At 38.5% G+C, this 16878-nt stretch overlaps 1 long non-coding RNA gene across 1 annotated transcript in view; it reads right to left on the bottom strand.

Moving 5' to 3' along the window:
• The window catches only part of LOC107500863, a 165710-nt gene extending 154283 nt beyond the window's left edge, over positions 1-11427 (bottom strand). Inside the window, exons 1-2 of the long non-coding RNA XR_001594605.2 lie at positions 11295-11427; positions 9388-9473 (exon numbers count right to left, since the gene is read on the bottom strand). This is a non-coding gene — a long non-coding RNA (uncharacterized LOC107500863). The remainder of the gene's footprint in view (positions 1-9387; positions 9474-11294) is intronic.
• Positions 11428-16878: the final 5451 nt, after the last annotated feature.

Raw genomic sequence — 16878 nt, 5'->3', positions numbered from 1 at the left:
AAGTAAATTTGTTCATTAGTTTATGTATTCAACAAATTATATCCAGCTAGCAGTGGGCTACAAAGATGAAACAGACACTGCACTCAGGGAGCTGACAATCCGGTATATAATCACAACCTGTACAATACGATCTGAGAAATTGCAGAAAGCATTTGGTAAAGGTAACATTTTGTTTTATTTAGAATATGTAACAGAACCTCTCATACCTGACCTTCGTTCTCTCCATGGAAGAAAATTTCTTCCAAGGATTTATAATTCAACAGAGACACCTTAGATCTCAAAAATAAACCAAAAGCTCACATGCTGCAAAATAACTCAATTTCATTTCCCATCCTCATTCCTTCTTCCCTCACCACCAAAACTGCTCAGGGCCCATTTTCCTTCAAATCAAGCATGTTTCTAACTACTGTTTATCAGAGTTAGAGCCATTGAATTCCAAGAAATAAATAACCAACTTTCCAGGTGAATAAACACTGAAAAAAAGTAATAACATTTATTCTGAGAAATGTTCAAAGTTGTACCTGGAGGCTGCTGGCCAGATCTAGAACCTGTCTATCCTGCTTCACCTGTCCTTTTCCCATTATATACCTTCGAGAGTCCTCTAAGTAGGTGGGACTTCCTGTCCACTGCAGTAGGATGCTGGTTGGCCCCCAAAACTGCAGGCTCCACTAAAAACTGAGGTCCGATTGGGACTCTGACAAGGATGTCAGAAAAGCAGAAGTCTGACCAGGTATCGGCTGGTTGGAGATGGCAATGGGTGGGTTGTGTCATTTCTTTGAGAGCCCTAAAGAAATCCTGTTGACTTTGTCTACCATTCAGTACCAACTATGCCTCCTTTGTCCCTTTTAGGAATTAAAAAAGTTGAAATGCATAGTGATAGTTGAGTTTTCTAAGTTAATTCTAAGGCTACCAAATAAAGCTCCACATGGTAATTTCCTTCATAATATATATGCATGTATTTTGCTATCAATCGACAAAGTGTTTAAGTGAAATAATGTAAGGCTATTTAGAGAAATTTAGGAGTTTAATTCTGTAGCAACTCCAGTTGCTCTAACACTATTACATTATTAAAGTAGTTCTGAACAGAGGTGGTACAGCCCTTTAGTGGGCATTTGGAAATTTGTGGGGTTGTTTTGGTTAAACAATGATTGTGGGGCAATGCTCACATTGACAACACTGGGGATGCTAGATGTTCTGCCTATTTTGACAATTCAGCATAAGGAAGAATTGTCTCAATATTTGCATGATTTTTCATCTTCCCAAAGTACAATCCTGTAGCTGACTTATTTATCATTATCTTAGCATAGAACTTTTTTTTTCACATAAATTTATAGGGTTGTTGTGGGGGTTTTTTTGCACAGTTTTGATATAACACAATTTTCTAGCAGTGAAACTACTATGCCAATGAGGGAAGATTTTTTTTTTTTTTACACTTTCTCCAGAATATTACTACGAGCTGTTCACCATTTTAGAAGAATCTCAGCCTGCAGCAATTGTTCATGGCATTTTAGTCACCAATATAATTTCCCTGCCATGGTGATTCAGTGTACAGAGGTAAGCATCCAACTACTTCCATATGTCTTCAAGTGACGACAGGCCCAAGGATTCATTTATTTCTTCTTCATGTTGTAGTTGAGACATTTTAATTTTTTGCTGTTAATATTAAGTGTATAAATATGAAAAGGGAAAAATTAGAAAGTACTTATCACGGAAGAGGTAGGTAAGTAGGATTTTGTAGTCTTACTGCTTTTTAAATCTGCCTTAAAGTGAAATATACACAGTAAACATCTGAGCAACCACCATCCAGGTCAAACAATACAATATTTCTAGCACTGCAGAATCCCTCATCCCACTAGGCCCTTCTCAAAGATGATCTCCTTCTTCCACTTAAAGGTAACCAGTATCTTGACTTTCATGAAAATCCCTTTACAATTTACCACCTAAACATACCTTCCTAAATACCAGTTTAGTTTAATTTATAAATTTCAAAAACACCAGTTGTTCAAATTGCACATAAATTATAATATGGATGGTTATGATATTTGGTTTCTTTTGCTGGATGTTGTTAATGAGATCCATTTACATTTTTCAGTCTAGCTAGTAGTATTCATCTCTTTTTATTGTTGCATAATGTTCCATTGCATAAATATACCACCATATACTTTTCCATTCTACTGTTGATAGATATCGGGCTGTTTCCAGGTCTTGCTGATTACAAATAATGTTATGAACATCCCCGTCCATGCCTCCTTGTGTGTCTGTGCACACTTTTCTGAGGACTACATTTAGGATTGCCACACAAGTACAGGACATCTAATTAAATCTTAATTTCAGATAAACAATGAATTTTTTTTACTATGTCTCAAATATTGTATAGAGCATACATGCACTAAAGATTTATTTGTTCTTTATGAAAAATTCAAATTTAACTGGCATCTCATATTTTTATTTGCTAAATCTGGCCACCTTAAGTATAAACCTATGAGTGGAAATTGCTACTTCATGGAATATGTCTATCTTCAGCTTCACTAGCTAATGCTAAATTGTTTCTCTAAGAGGCGGAACTAAATTATACCTTCTCCATCAGTGTATGAGAGCTTTGTTGTAAATTATATGTCCACATTTGTATTGGCCTTTTTTTTAAAAAAAAAAAAATTCTATTCTTTTGGACTATTCTACGGTGGTACCAGTATCACACTATAATTACATAACAATAATTGATTTCTGTTAAAGCAAGTTCTCCCACCTATCTTCTTTAAAGATATCTTAGCTATTCTTGATCCCTTAAATTTCTACACAAATTTCAGTCAGCTTGTCAAGTTTGACAAAAACTTACTTGTATTTTGATTCATTATTATATTGACTCTATAGAACAATTAGGGGAGAATTTACATCTTATAATATTTAGCCATCTAATCTATGAATATTGTATGTAACTGTGTTTTGTCCTCTTTTTTTAAATCACTTTATCTTTTAACACAGAGGTCCCCAACCCCTGGGCCACAGACAGTACCAAACCATGGCCTGTTAGGAAATGGGCCCCACAGTAGGAGGTGAGCAGTGGGAGAGCAAGTGAAGCTTCACCTGTATTTGCAGCCGCACCCCAGCCCTAGCATCACCGCCTCAGCTCCACCTCAGATCTTCAGGCATTAGATTCCCACAGGGGCACCAGTGCCTCGTGCCAAAATGGTTGGGGACCACTGCTTAACATATATATATCATAGTTACTTCAAATTTTCCAGTTTGATAATTCCAATATAGCATTTATTTCTGGGTCTGATTCTAATATCTTTTCCCCCTTTTGACCATAAATTGCATTTTATTGCTTTGTTATGTATCTCAAGTTTTTATATGGTAAAAGAATAGAAGAAACAGCAGTAAACATTAACTCCCAGAAAGGCCATGTCACTTCTGAGAGGCTACCAGTAAGGAGGATTGAGAAGTCCAATCTAGAGGTAAACTGGGTCTAGCTGTGTTGCACTGTAATTCAATTTAGCTCATCACTGATTCAAACGTTCCAGAAGAGGAATGATGACTTTCCACTTATCAAGGCTTAGGATCTCGCCCTTAGCAGATACCATAGTTTTCTTTACACTTGAGAGCTTAGCCACCATGTTTCTGAACCATGGGAGATCTTACTTTGCTTTACAGCCTAGCTGCTAGCTTTTGGGGTCACTGAGGAATCCTCTTTACTCTTTAGTCAAAACTTCACCTCAGAATCTCTCCTAACCTCTATCCTGCTCCCAGTTTTGGAAAATAGCTGTGATGGACTCAGTGAACACCTGATTTTTCTTAGTTCTCTGTCCCTCCCCCAGACTTCAGAAGACAGCTTTAGTGTACTTGATGATAGTAGTTACTTTGTAACTTTTATCTTTGATTTGCTTTTTAAAAATCTAATATATAGAAATACAATTAATTACATATATTGAGCTTGTAAGCTTGTATTCAGTAACATTGATAAATTTACTTATTAATTCTAATAGTTTTTTCTTATTGATTCTTCTGAGAATCATATACAAGGAAGCTCTCAAGGACCTTGACAATCAAACCTCAGTATTGCCCACTGGTTAAGAGTAACTTCCTGACCAAATTCAAGGGTTTAAATTCAAGTTCTGCCACTTGCTAGCTGTACGATATTGGGTGAAGTTTTTTTTTTCTTCACTATTTTTGTCTTCATTTCCACACCTAAAGAGTGAAAACAATAATAGCAATTTGTTGTATGGATTAAATGAGTTAGCTTACAACAGTGCCTGGCACAGAATAAGTGCTCTACAGCTATCAACTTTCTCTGCCTTGATCTCTCTTCTCAGCATCTTTCCAGGTCTCTCTTCACATTGTTCTCTGTGCTCCAGTCTTAGCAAAGGGTCTCCTCACTGCCCAGAGCACACTTCTACTTTTCTGTACCCAGATACCTCCTTATTCCTTAATTTTCAAGTCATATAATACTGCCTTGGAAAGTGCAACCCTCACTACCATCAACATCTCAGTACCACGACAAATTATATGACCCTTCTACCAACACCAAATAGCAAGCAGCAGAAAATATTGTCCTCTGTTACATACATGCAAAGAACAGAATTCTTTTTTTTAATTTAAAAGAGCATTTCAATGTATTCCAACATTTGTACTGAATTAAGCTATTAGACTATTAGACTGTATCTTTGGTTAATTCTAAAAACTGAAAGAGGAGGATATTTTTCCATATAAAAAAGATTTAAAATTTTTTTATAAAAATTGTATGTGCTGTCATAAAATACAGCTGGAGTTTATTTGCATAATATCAGGTTTCTCAAAGTTTAGTGCGATAATTAGATACTGCTGTCATGATGAGAGTTTGGAGCTCTGCCGGGCATGTTTTTGAAAAGCTGTTGCCATCTCTAACTCTACCCTCTCTTTTGGAAGCTCTCTGCATTTTCCTTTGGTGCCAGTATAAAAACCCTATGGAAAAATATAATCATCATCCAGACTCAGAGAAAAGATCTGCACTGAGATACGCTGAAACAGTACACATATTCATCTGTTAGGGAGAGCTAAGATGTTTTGCTCGGAGGAGGAGGGTGGTTGATGCCTTCCTCATTTTCTTAAGTCTTAGAATATTATGCCTTCATGCTCTGAAACTCATTTCCCCTCCTCTGTCACCACCAATTTATTTAGGCATGCTGAGAAAATTCCTCAATTTTCTGAGTTTTAAATTAGTACCTTTCAGAGATGATCTTATAGACCAGAAGTCAGCAAAGTTTTGCCTTTTCTTCTGTTCTAAAGGGCCTGATAGTAAATCTTTATGCCTTTACAGGCCAGACGGTCTTTGCTGTGATTACTCAACTTGCTATTTTAGTGTAAAAGCCACCATAGCAATTCATCAATGAACGAGCATGGCTATGCTCCAATAAAACTTTATTTTCAGAAACAGGTGGCAGGCTAGATTTGGTCTATGGCTATAGTTTCTGAAGCCTACTGGAGATGACCACCTTAATAAATAAGGATATCATTTATTCAGTTGTTTGTTTATTCATTTACTCATTCACTCATTCAAGGAATATTTATCGAAGTTTAGCAGGTGTATCAGGCACCATTCAAGAAACTAGACACTGAGCAGCAAACCAGACAGGTAAGGACCCTGATCTCTGAAACTTACTTCATTGACAAAACGCAAACAAAAAAGTAAACAAATAATTTTAGATAATTATAGATGCTCTGAATATATTAAAGCTGAACTATCATGGGAAATATTCTGGGACCTATAGGAAAATGTGCATGGTATTTGAGATGAGTCCAAGGAGGTGACTTAGCACAGAGGCTGTGTGTCTGTGTGCTGGTGCCTTATGTAGCATTATCTTTACCCTTCATTACAACCCCACAGTTGTATTGTTAGAGCTTTTTTAAAGAGGAAAAAAATATCAGAGGCTCAGAGAAAAAAGATAACTTGCCTACAATTCACATCTAATGACAGAGCTGGGGTTCAAATTTAGGTCTACCTGCCTACAAGAGCTAAGGACTTCCAGTTTTTCCCAGGAACTATCATCTTTGCTAAGACAGTCCCATGTGATGCCCCTTCCAGCTTTCAATCAGTTACAGGAAATCAGGACTGAAAAGAAACTGACACCTTCATTCACTCAACCTTTCATCATTAATTCCACTAACAAACATTTACTGAGCACATACTCTGTACCAGACACAATTAAAGATACAATGCTGAGCTGAACAAATAAGCTCTGACCAGAGAAATGCTGGTAAATATTGAAAACTGGCTCTGCAGAGGTGGAGAGAGACTTGATTTGTACCATTTGCCAATTTCTGTGGTGTAAATACTTACCCCACGACTGGTTTCAAGCTGACAACTTATGAAATGGCTTGCAAAATTTCTGAAAATCTGACCATTGGTTTTTGTGAGCAGCTGTGACCCAGCTCTGCACACCATTGTGGGGCAGGCCCTCAGTGCTTGCCACCTAGTGGGGGCTGTTGTAATACAGAGTAAGATGTACTGTTATAGGGAGTGAAAGTAGGATGTTTTTGGTGCTGGGTTAATGCAAAGAATGGGCACTTAACCCAGACATGAAGATAGAGAGAAAAAAGCAATTGCTGTGATATACTTGACACTAAAGATGTAAATATTTGGAAACATTTGCATTCTGATAAATAGATATCTTCACTTTTTGTAACAATATGTGTCATCTTGTTGACACACTCCAAATGGTCCTTGGACCAAACAATTTAGATTGTTGCTTTAATTCTTGATTTTACTTGGTAAAAAGCGGCCTGATTTAACTAAAGGTGTGGGCAAGTTCTAGTCTCTTTCCTCTTAACTATTCCTGTGACCATGGGCAAGTGACTTGATTTGCTTTGTATTGGCTTCTAAATGACCTAATGTGTCAGCACTTCATTATTCAACCTCTTCAGTTATAAGAATTTTATTTGGAAGAAGTTTCTTTTCTATTCACCTCCTTCCCTCCTCTGCAGTGAGGACTCTCCGACAATAGGTGCAAATAAGATGGAATTCTGTTCAGGCATATTGCAAGCCACTCCCATTTTTCAAACCCTAGGACCATTAGAGAAGGCCCAATTTATAAGTGAAAATATAGTTGGACCCAAGTCAAAAATACATATAACATCCACAGTATTTTAAAACCAAGATAGAATACCAATGTCATGTGGATGGCCTTTTGAAAATGTCATCAGCTCTAAAATAGCTAGCAAACTAAGACAGATTCTGGGATTCATAGAACTTGAAAACTTTTCCAGTCACATCTCCAGGCATCTGCTCAATTCTAACACCCATCCTCTTTGTAAAGGAGACAGTGACTGAGACCTGTTCACACATTAGCTAGGAACATTGTTTGGGAAACAGTTGTTGTGAAAAGATTGATGACCAATATGTGTGTTGTCATCCACACACCCTAGAGTTGTAATTGCCTTTCCGGTATTGCCAACAGCCAGAATCCATAAGTATTTTCAGGCCGCGTCCCCAGATTCCCTGATTCTGATGGCTGACACAGGGACTGCAGCTGATCCCACTAAGACTCCCTTCCCACAGCCATCCCGATTCAGTTAGCCATTTCTTGAGTGATCTTTGTGTGCACGCAGCTCAGAACTGCTCCAGGACAAAGCACAATGATCCCAAGTCTTGTCTCACTTCATTTTTAAGTGAGGCTTACATCCCAGGGACTGGAGATGTGATTAATAAAAGGACTACAGCTGCAACCTGAAAATCTGTTTCTATGGTTGTTCCAAACATATGCATGGAGTTCATTTGGAATTCATTCCTCTGACTTTAGTTCAAAAGCAGCACCTAGTGGTCTTTAGAACATATGGAGGGTAAGCTGTGATGAGGCCTTTTCTGTAATGACAGAGCACAAATCAGACAGATCTAGAGACTCAGATTTTCCACTTAGACTATCTTCCTTGATGTGGTTAACCATGCAATGACCAAATCCATACTTCACTGTGTTCTTTATAAACCCTACTTCACTCCACATCAAAAAGCTACCCAGTATTCAAGTCTATGTGACCAACTGTAATTGTCCATCAGAATATCAGTAATTGCACACTCAACCAGATTGACTGACAGGCAATAACAGTTTAAAAAAAAAAAAATAGAGACCACAGGGAATGCTGGAGACTGTGGCAAAGTGGAAAACTCAGGCCTTGTGTACTGGAGGTAATTTCTACTTTGTTCTACCAGATTGTTGCCATGTGACAGTGTAAGCCCAGTGCTATGAGGTCTACTGATTTTTCAAAGGAAGCTTGCAATCTGGATTTTGATATAAATTCCTCTCATTTTTAAAAGTTGACAATTAGTTTTTGTTTAAACCCACAGACCAAACACACCCGTGGGTTTGATCCTGGCTTAGAGACCACCATTTTGTAGTCTCTAGAATTGGTAGGAACTACTTTCTACCATAACCTGTAATTTCTGAGATTTTGCAACAGCTGGAAAGTGTTCTCGTACTTAATCTCCCACCACTGATATGCACCCTTCTTTTAAAATGTATTACTTAAGTATAATATATATTCAGGAAAGTCCATATATCATAAGTGCACAGATTCACCAACTGAACATATATGTATAACTAGCACTCAATTCAAAAAATAGAACATTATCTGCGTTCCAGAAGCCCCTTACAGTCACAATGCGCCCCAAGATTAACCACTTTCCTGTTACCTTTTTCAAGTAAAATCAAACTAAAGAGTCAAATGAATACTGTCTGTGTATGAACTAGCTACAATAACGCAAACTGTGGATTGCTAAAAGGCAAAATATACATATATAATTGCCTTGCTAGGAACCCTGGTCTGATATTTCAGACAATTTATCAGCAGAGTTATATATAACAGCCTTGGCCAAGTTTTCCATTCACTTTGTCTATACAAACAAAGCCAAGGGAAAAGCTTTGAATTCATAGCCTTTACGTTACCTAATCCAGGTCATTTGAGCCAAATGCTTCCCTAACACATGTGTGGATAAAATCCAAGTCCATGTGCAGTTTCCTAGTCTCTCTGAATTAAGCATCAAGATGCTATCACAATTTTTTTATGGAATTAACTGTACATATAAAACACAGGACTCTGCTTCAATGCATGTATTTATCTTACCAAGTTTATGACAGACCATCAACAAGCCCCGCTGTGCTTTGGCTTCTCAATATGTTTCTCTTTTTCTCCTTCAGCAGTCACCCTACAGTTTAAATTTTTCGGTTCTCACATCCTTTGTTTTGAAAGCAACCTGAATCTGGCATCAATTTTTTTTTTTTTCTCAGTGAGAAATAAGTAATCTGTGAAGTATGTTATGGCACATTTGGCACAAGATGCTAAAACAAGAAAGACAGGGGTTTGTGGGTATGCATCAAAACAGATGCCAGCAATTGGCAAACGCAGTTCTGCTGGACTTACCATCGATTATGATCACTTCCTGATTAATTCAGCTGTTACCCATCTGCTTTGGCCTCCTGCTATGATCCTGAACTCTCCATGCCAGGCTGCGGAGCAGAGAAATAACCACATTACTCTCTCACCACACAGCTCTGCTGTCTGTGTGGATTTCTGTGTAACTGCATTGATTGACAATTTCACAAAATGCCCTTTAAAACCGCACTTCATTAATAATCTAACAAACACAATTCAAGCAACACTGAGATGCCTTTTCACCTATCAGATGTGAAGTGTGTTATTGCAATTTTCATTGCTGTTGGAATAAGACCCATGCCCGAGGAGAGGAAGGAAATGGAAATTCTCATACAACCCTGGGGGCAGCATGAACTGATACAAACATTCCTGAAGGGGACACATACCAAGTCTAGTGGGCAGGATTTCGGTCTCCGTGTCTTTTGCTCTTGACATTACAAAAGGGACTTTGCACTGGAATTAAGGCTACTAATCAATTGGCCTTACAATGAGGAGATTATTCTGTATTATCAGATGAGCCCAATGTGATTACAAGATCAGAAAAGGAGGCACAGAGTTGCAGCAGCAGCTTGAGAAGGATATGACGCCATTGCTAGTTCTGAGATATAACAAGTTCCATGTAAATTCTGGAGTGAACTCCAGGAGCTATGGGAGGTCCCAGCTGACGGCCATCAAGGAAATGAGGACCTCGTTCCACAGGTGTAAGGTACTAATTCTCAACAACAGGAGGGAGCCTGGGAACAGATTCTTCCCTCGTCTCTAGTAGGGAACCTGCCCTGCCGGCACCTTGATTCTGGCCTTCTGAGACTCAAAGCAGAGATATTAGCCAAACCCATTGGATTTTTTACCTGAAGAACTATGAGATAATAAATGAGTGTTGTTTTAATTCACTAATTTGTCTTAACTTGTTTTGGCAGTGTATTCGGTGTTCTCCAGAGAAAGAGAACCTAAAAGAGGAGAGGAGGCTTCTGAAAAATGCAAAGGAAAGGAAGAGCTTGCAGAAATGATCGACTCAACCAGTTAAAGTCCATCCCGGACTGCCCTCTCCCCCACCTCAAGGACTCTTCAGCTCACATCTGTTGATTCATGGCTTGCCAACCAACTAATGTTCTTCCTTATCTCTGTAGCTGTGTAGGAATAACAAGACTGTGTAAAACTGCCTGTTACATTACAATTGGGACTCAGCCTTTGGATAGGAATCCACTGAGCAGGTGTTGGCATTAATAAGTGCTGTTTCCTGCTTATGGCCTCGGTGTCTCATCTCTCTCCATTTGAGAACCGTATAACAATACTGAGAACACCAAGGTCACGAGTTCTATAAGACAAGTGGTCTGGAAATTCCTCCCCCCTGGCAGCCCCCTACCTGAAGCGCCTCCTCCCAATCCTGAGTTATGAGGTGCACGTGAAGCCTCAGACAAAGGAATCACGCACCCCTTGCATGGACACTGCAAGGGTATATAAGCTGTAAGAAATCTAACCGAGGGGAGATCGTGTTTTGGTGGTGTTAAGCCCCACGCGCTCTGCCGGCCAATACATTCTCCTTCCTCTAACAAAGTTGTCTGAGCCTCTGATTTCCTCCATTGGGTGGAACAAGCCAATAGGCTATAGATACAGGTATATTTAAGAGATGATAGGAATTGGTTCACATGGTTATGAAGGCTGAGAAGTCCCACCATTTGCCATCTGCAAGCTGGAGGCTCAGGAAAGCCACCGGTACAATTCGGGCCAAGTCTGAGACCCTAAGAACCGAAGGTCCTCTGGGGTAACTTCCAAAGTCTAGGACCCAAGAACCTGGGTCTTCAAAGTCCTAGGGCAGGAGAAGACGAACTTCCCAGGTTGAGGAAGGAGAGAGAAAGAGAGGTTCAAGATGGTGCCATAATAGAATCTGGCCTCACCTTCTCCACAGACACACCGAAATCCGCAGCGGCGTCATAGCGGGAAGGAAAGGCTGGGACACAATCTCACCATAAACCCTGGCCCGGTGCGGCGACCCAGAATCAGTAGGGGAGTCGAAACCCGGAGCTTGTCCCTAAGAAGAGAAAGGTTCGAACCCCACATCAGGCTCTCCAACTTTTAAGACCAAAACTTCTTGCTTTGAAAGCCAACGGGATCCCGTCGCCTAGACCCACACCGCCATGATGAGCTGAGACACTGCTCTTAAAGGGCCCGCACTCAAACTCACAAGCCCCAGGGCTTGGCGCAGAGAAAACTGAGTGAGAGGAGCCCAGACTTTATGCGAACAAATGCCCGTTTGCTAACCTTTAAGGATGCACCTGAGGGGCAGGCATCTAATTTTTCACATGTCTGGAGGCCTGCGGGCGGGCACACACCATCTTCACACTTTCGCTGCCTCACTCTAGCCGGCCCGCGCCATCTTTTTTTTTTTTTTTTTTTAACGCTATGCTTTTTTTTCTTTATCTTTTTTTTCCTTTCTTTCCCTCTTTCTCCTGCAGGCATTCTATATGTTGTTTCTTCTTGTTCCAGGTGGCAATTGCCAGCAGGCACCCTCTTTTTTTTTCTTTTCCCCTCTTTATGTGGACTTTTCTCTTTCCACATCAGATCCTTGAAAAATGTTGTTTGGTTCAACGTCATTTTGTTATAACATTGATGAGATGCCTTAGGAACTTAACTCTTGTTTGTATCAATTAGCCTATGGTAAAAATGGCTTCATTACACATCATTTCGTTTGAAGTCTCAGGTCCTATTAATGACGTTAAGTGAACACTTACTGTATGTGTGGATGTGCTGAAGTATATATAACGCCATGTTGATAGGATGTTCTAGCTGGGTTCTGACGGAGGCCCTAAAGGCCAAGAATAAAACCCTAGTGCGAGATGCTCCACAGTTAAAGGTCAGGTGCTCCACAGGACTGGCAGAGGAGACTAATGAAAAATAGCCATTCCCCTTACAGATTACGAAAGAAGTGAAGCTGAAACAATCCAGGAACATGATGCTCTGGGCCTCTTGACCATTCGTGGAAGGGAAAAGTAGCGCTTGGCCTTCGTCTTATAACAAATGAAAGAGAGGAGCTTCAAGGGGACATAGAGAGATTTGCTACCTTCCCTGGAGTTTAGAGGACACATAGATTGGGGTGTGGTACTTTTCTCAGTAACTCATTCATTCACTCATTCATTTAACCAATATTTACTGAGCCAACTAATGCATACTATTCATTGTGCTTGGCATTGGATTCCAGGCCTTTTTTTTTTTTTTGACCTTAATCTATTGTATTAAATAAAGGAACTAAAGTGCATCTTGAGTGGACATTTATTGTTTGCCTTCCCCAAATCCATTCCTCCTTAGTCTGGATAAAGTCCCTAATGTGAAATTGGGAATTTCCTCTGCTTCTACCTCAGGACACGTGCTTCACTCCTTCTTCAGCTCAAGTGTGGAATTAACGGCTTAAGTTAATCAGTGCTTCTTAGTCCCATGATTATAGTGACTGATTCCAGAATGAGCATATAATTCTAAGAGATGAATGAATGAGACACAATGAAATTTTGCTTGGGAATCCTCGAGAAGAGACAATTTCTCTTTTTCACTGGATGTGAACTTGAGAATAAGCAGAAACTGGAGCAGTTGCAGCCATTTTGCTACTATGAGAAACCTGGGAATTAAGTTACTATACTAGAGAAAGCCTGATGACATTGCTTGAGCTCAGAAAAAAAGCCATAATTAAAGCTAGACTAACCCTTGCATTAAATCTATGAGCTAATAATTGTCCTTTTGCTTAAGTCACTTTGAGTTGTGAGGCACCACTTACAACAAAAAATACTCTCATATTAACAAGATCCTGTACTACTTTCTGTTTTCAACTCTAAAATATTAAAAGCTTGTATTTAAGTTCTCAAAATAGATTTCGAAAATCAAAGGAAAGGTAGTATGATGATTTAATGAATTTAAAACTACACACACATTTTCTTTCAAATATGATAAAAATGAGTTTACATCTTCAAATATTCCTAAACTAGAATTTGAAATCAAAACACACTTAGGACAAGGAAAGTGTAATAAGCCAATTAAGAATAATGAATTTCTTTGATTAACCCTCTTGTTACTTTCTAGTTCTGCAGCCAATCTGAGAATAGGGGTCTGGAAAGAAAATGCTCAAAAGTTAAGGCAAGAGAAAAAAAGACACACTTCTATAACACCAAAACATCTGTCAGATGCCTCTGATCCCATAAAGAAACTTTGACCTTAGCTACCAATTTCTTTTTTTTTTTTTAATTCTTTTCAGCGTCTTTGCCTTCGATAACACACTAGAATACATCTTGTCATATACTTAACATCTGGAATGAAGAAAGATTTCCCAAAGGACTCTTGGCTGCCTTATACCCCTCTGGAGGAAATTCCATAAGAGTAAAGATGACAGTGTGTTAAATAGCCATCATTCATCTGTGTGACAGTTCAGCATCTCAACATATCTGAGAATAAAAGAATGAGGGCCCCTGATTTTTGCAAGCTAAGCTTGGGGCTACATTACTTGATGCCAAAACCTTCGGATTAAGATGAAAAATAGTCAGCCATCTATATATTCTCAAGAACCCAGATGTTTGACATCTTGTAAGCATAGCCTTTGATGGCACTAATTGAATAATATAAAAATTCCCATCTCCCTTGGTCATTAAGCACTTATTATCATCTACTTATGTGCCAGCCACATAAGGTTGAATTGATTCATACCATTGGTCCTGTCCATCATAGAGTTCACTATTTAGTGGCATACAAATTACACAGCAAACTACAAGAAAATGTGATGAATGGTGTATCAAATTAGAAAACTTGAATTGTAAGGAAGTATTGCATTCAATTAAAAGCAGGACTTCTACTAGCTAATTCTGTGCTTTAGTTAAAATTAGAAAAAGATGCCTCTTTCTTTGGGCAAACATAATCTATATCAGAGCACATAAAATAGTGAGCAGAGAATAGGAAGTCACCCTTTCCCCTAAAACACCCCAAAGAAACAACTACAAAGGGCTGCATAGTATGTGATCCTATTAATGTGAAATATTCAAAACAGCTAAATTACCCAAGATAAAAAGTAAATAAGTAGTTGCCAAGGGCTAAGTTGGAGAAAGGGAGTTAAGAAAGAGGATACAGAGTTTAATTTTGGGGTGGTGAAAATTTCTACAGTTAGACTATGATGATGGTTGTACGACTGAATATACTAAAAACCACTAAAATTTAAGTAAATTTTATGGTATGTGAACTAGATCTCAATAAATTTTTTAGAAAGATAAGTTATGTGTGTTTGTGACTAGCTATATCACCGCCTAGAGGCAATCATGTTAATATTTTTGTGTATACCAAGAAAACTCTTCTCTACTCAAGCATACAAAACATGCGTTTTAATGTTAGTATATATTCTATCATATATGAAACATATTTGATTTAATAATTCTTCCTTTAAAGAGAGAACTTTTCAAAGTGTGTTCACTCTGTTTATATTTGGTTTTTTATTTATGAGTTAGGATAAAAGTCTGACTCATGCCTAAGACTTTATAAATCCATTATAGGAAAAAAAAGGAAAACACAAGCATTAATCTACTTATTTTTAAAACTACTGTTGTCATAACAATTTTGTGTTGCCTTGTAAGTGAGACTCTATTTTCCTTCATGCTATATTTACAGCATTGGTTACCATAACAACAAGATATAATACATCATATAGAAACCCAACCCAAGGGGCATTCTCTATCAAGAATTTTTACATTATTTTACAAACGTCAAAGTCAACCCCATAGATTATTAGATCCAGTCTTCTGTCTCTAGGATAGATTGCCCAGACACTTCCAAATAGATTGCCTATAAGCTTATTTTAGAAAGAGAAAATAAAAAGCAAGGCTTAAGGAACCAAAACCTTATTCATTACATTTCAAAATTTGGTAAAGGATTCTGCATCCAAGGTGCAGGCATTCTTGGTGAAATATAATCCTAAATAACTCTCTCACTGATTTTTTACTGATTTTGGTGTACCAAAAAAGTGACCCAATAGCCTTTCTTAACCTAGTCCATGACTGGGCTTGAATCCTCAGTACAAAAACAAACTAGCAATGTACCTCTTTGGTCACAAAAAAGAGAATTTCTTCTATTACATTTGCTTCCACCTCATAATTAATACCAGTGATATTTAACTTTTTGCTCAGCCATCTTTTTGAGACTCTGATGAAACCCAGACTCTATTTCCAGAAAAATGCACATAACAAATGAAATTTAATTCAAATTTCAAGGGTTTCTTGAGCCCTCTGAAGCCCATCCGAATTCCTCTAGGGTTAAGATTCCTAGATTATAGACTCATAGATTTTTTTTTTACATTTATTTCATTCATTCACTTATTCATTCATCCAGGAAAACATGTAGCTCATGATATGCCAAAAAGTTCCCTAAGTCCTTTATAGTTATGTGAACTGCTGTGCCCAGGAGACTTTGTGGGGGGCCCTCAAGCTCTGGAAGGGTGAGAGTCTGCGCTCTGTGTTCCTATAGTGCCATTATACAGTGGGGGAGATTCTTCCTGTTCTACAGAGAACTGAGTTACCTTGTTTGATGCACTTCTGTAGCATCGTTTCCTTCTAGATGGATAATCCTATGTAGGTCTGTAAGAGCCTTTCTTCCTAGAAACACAGAGTTTCGGAGAGAACACAAGATTTCAGATTAGCAGGTTTGAATTTGGCCCCAGCAATACCACTTTCCAGCAAAATAGACATGGGTAGGTCATTTAATCTCTCTAACTCTTTTCACATCACCTCTCTCTGGGAGTGCGAGTAAAAAAGTAACAAAACGAGAAAGTGGATGTGAAAGTATTTTGTAAACCACAAAACATATGATCATTAGTATTATTGTTGTTGTTAGTGCTATTGTTGAAAGTCAAACCCATATCTTCACTTTGGGCTCTGCAGGGTAACAGAGAGGTGGGAGAGACCACACCTAATAAGTTCTAGTTTTCTCCTCTATATTTAATTCAAATAAAAGTTGTTGGAACAGAGCAAGTAGCACATTTACAAATCTGTGAGATCTCCCATGAGGCAATTCTCAGCCTCTTATTTGCAGCTATAATGCACTAAATTAGAGTGAATTATATTCACACACAAATATTCCCTCTACTGAAATGTAGATCACTTCTTCTAGACATTTTAAGAAATAAAAGACAATTTTAATTGTTTTTCTTAGGAGTATCTCAAAAAAACCTCTGCCAATGGCAGTAGGATTCTTTTGGTGCCAAGTAACAGAAACCAACTCTACTTGCCTAAACTTCCAGATGATGAATTTATTTTCCAACAGCAGGGTTTTATGGATCCCCTGAGCTGGCAGTCAGGAAGGGCTGAACTGCAAGTCAGAACCCTCAGAACTCCACCATTTTTTCTCTGTGTCATATGCTCGCATGTTTCCCAGCTCTTTGTCATCAGGTCAGCAGCTTCCTCTGAACCTCTGGTGCAGTGGCAGATAGAACATGGCTGCATCAACTACTGACTTGATGTGTCT

Source organism: Rousettus aegyptiacus, unplaced genomic scaffold (assembly GCF_014176215.1).
Source record: "Rousettus aegyptiacus isolate mRouAeg1 unplaced genomic scaffold, mRouAeg1.p scaffold_m13_p_7, whole genome shotgun sequence".
Taxonomy (NCBI): Eukaryota; Metazoa; Chordata; class Mammalia; order Chiroptera; family Pteropodidae; genus Rousettus; species Rousettus aegyptiacus.
The sequence above is the reverse complement of the archived record's forward strand: the minus strand, read 5'-3'. Positions and strand labels throughout refer to the sequence as shown.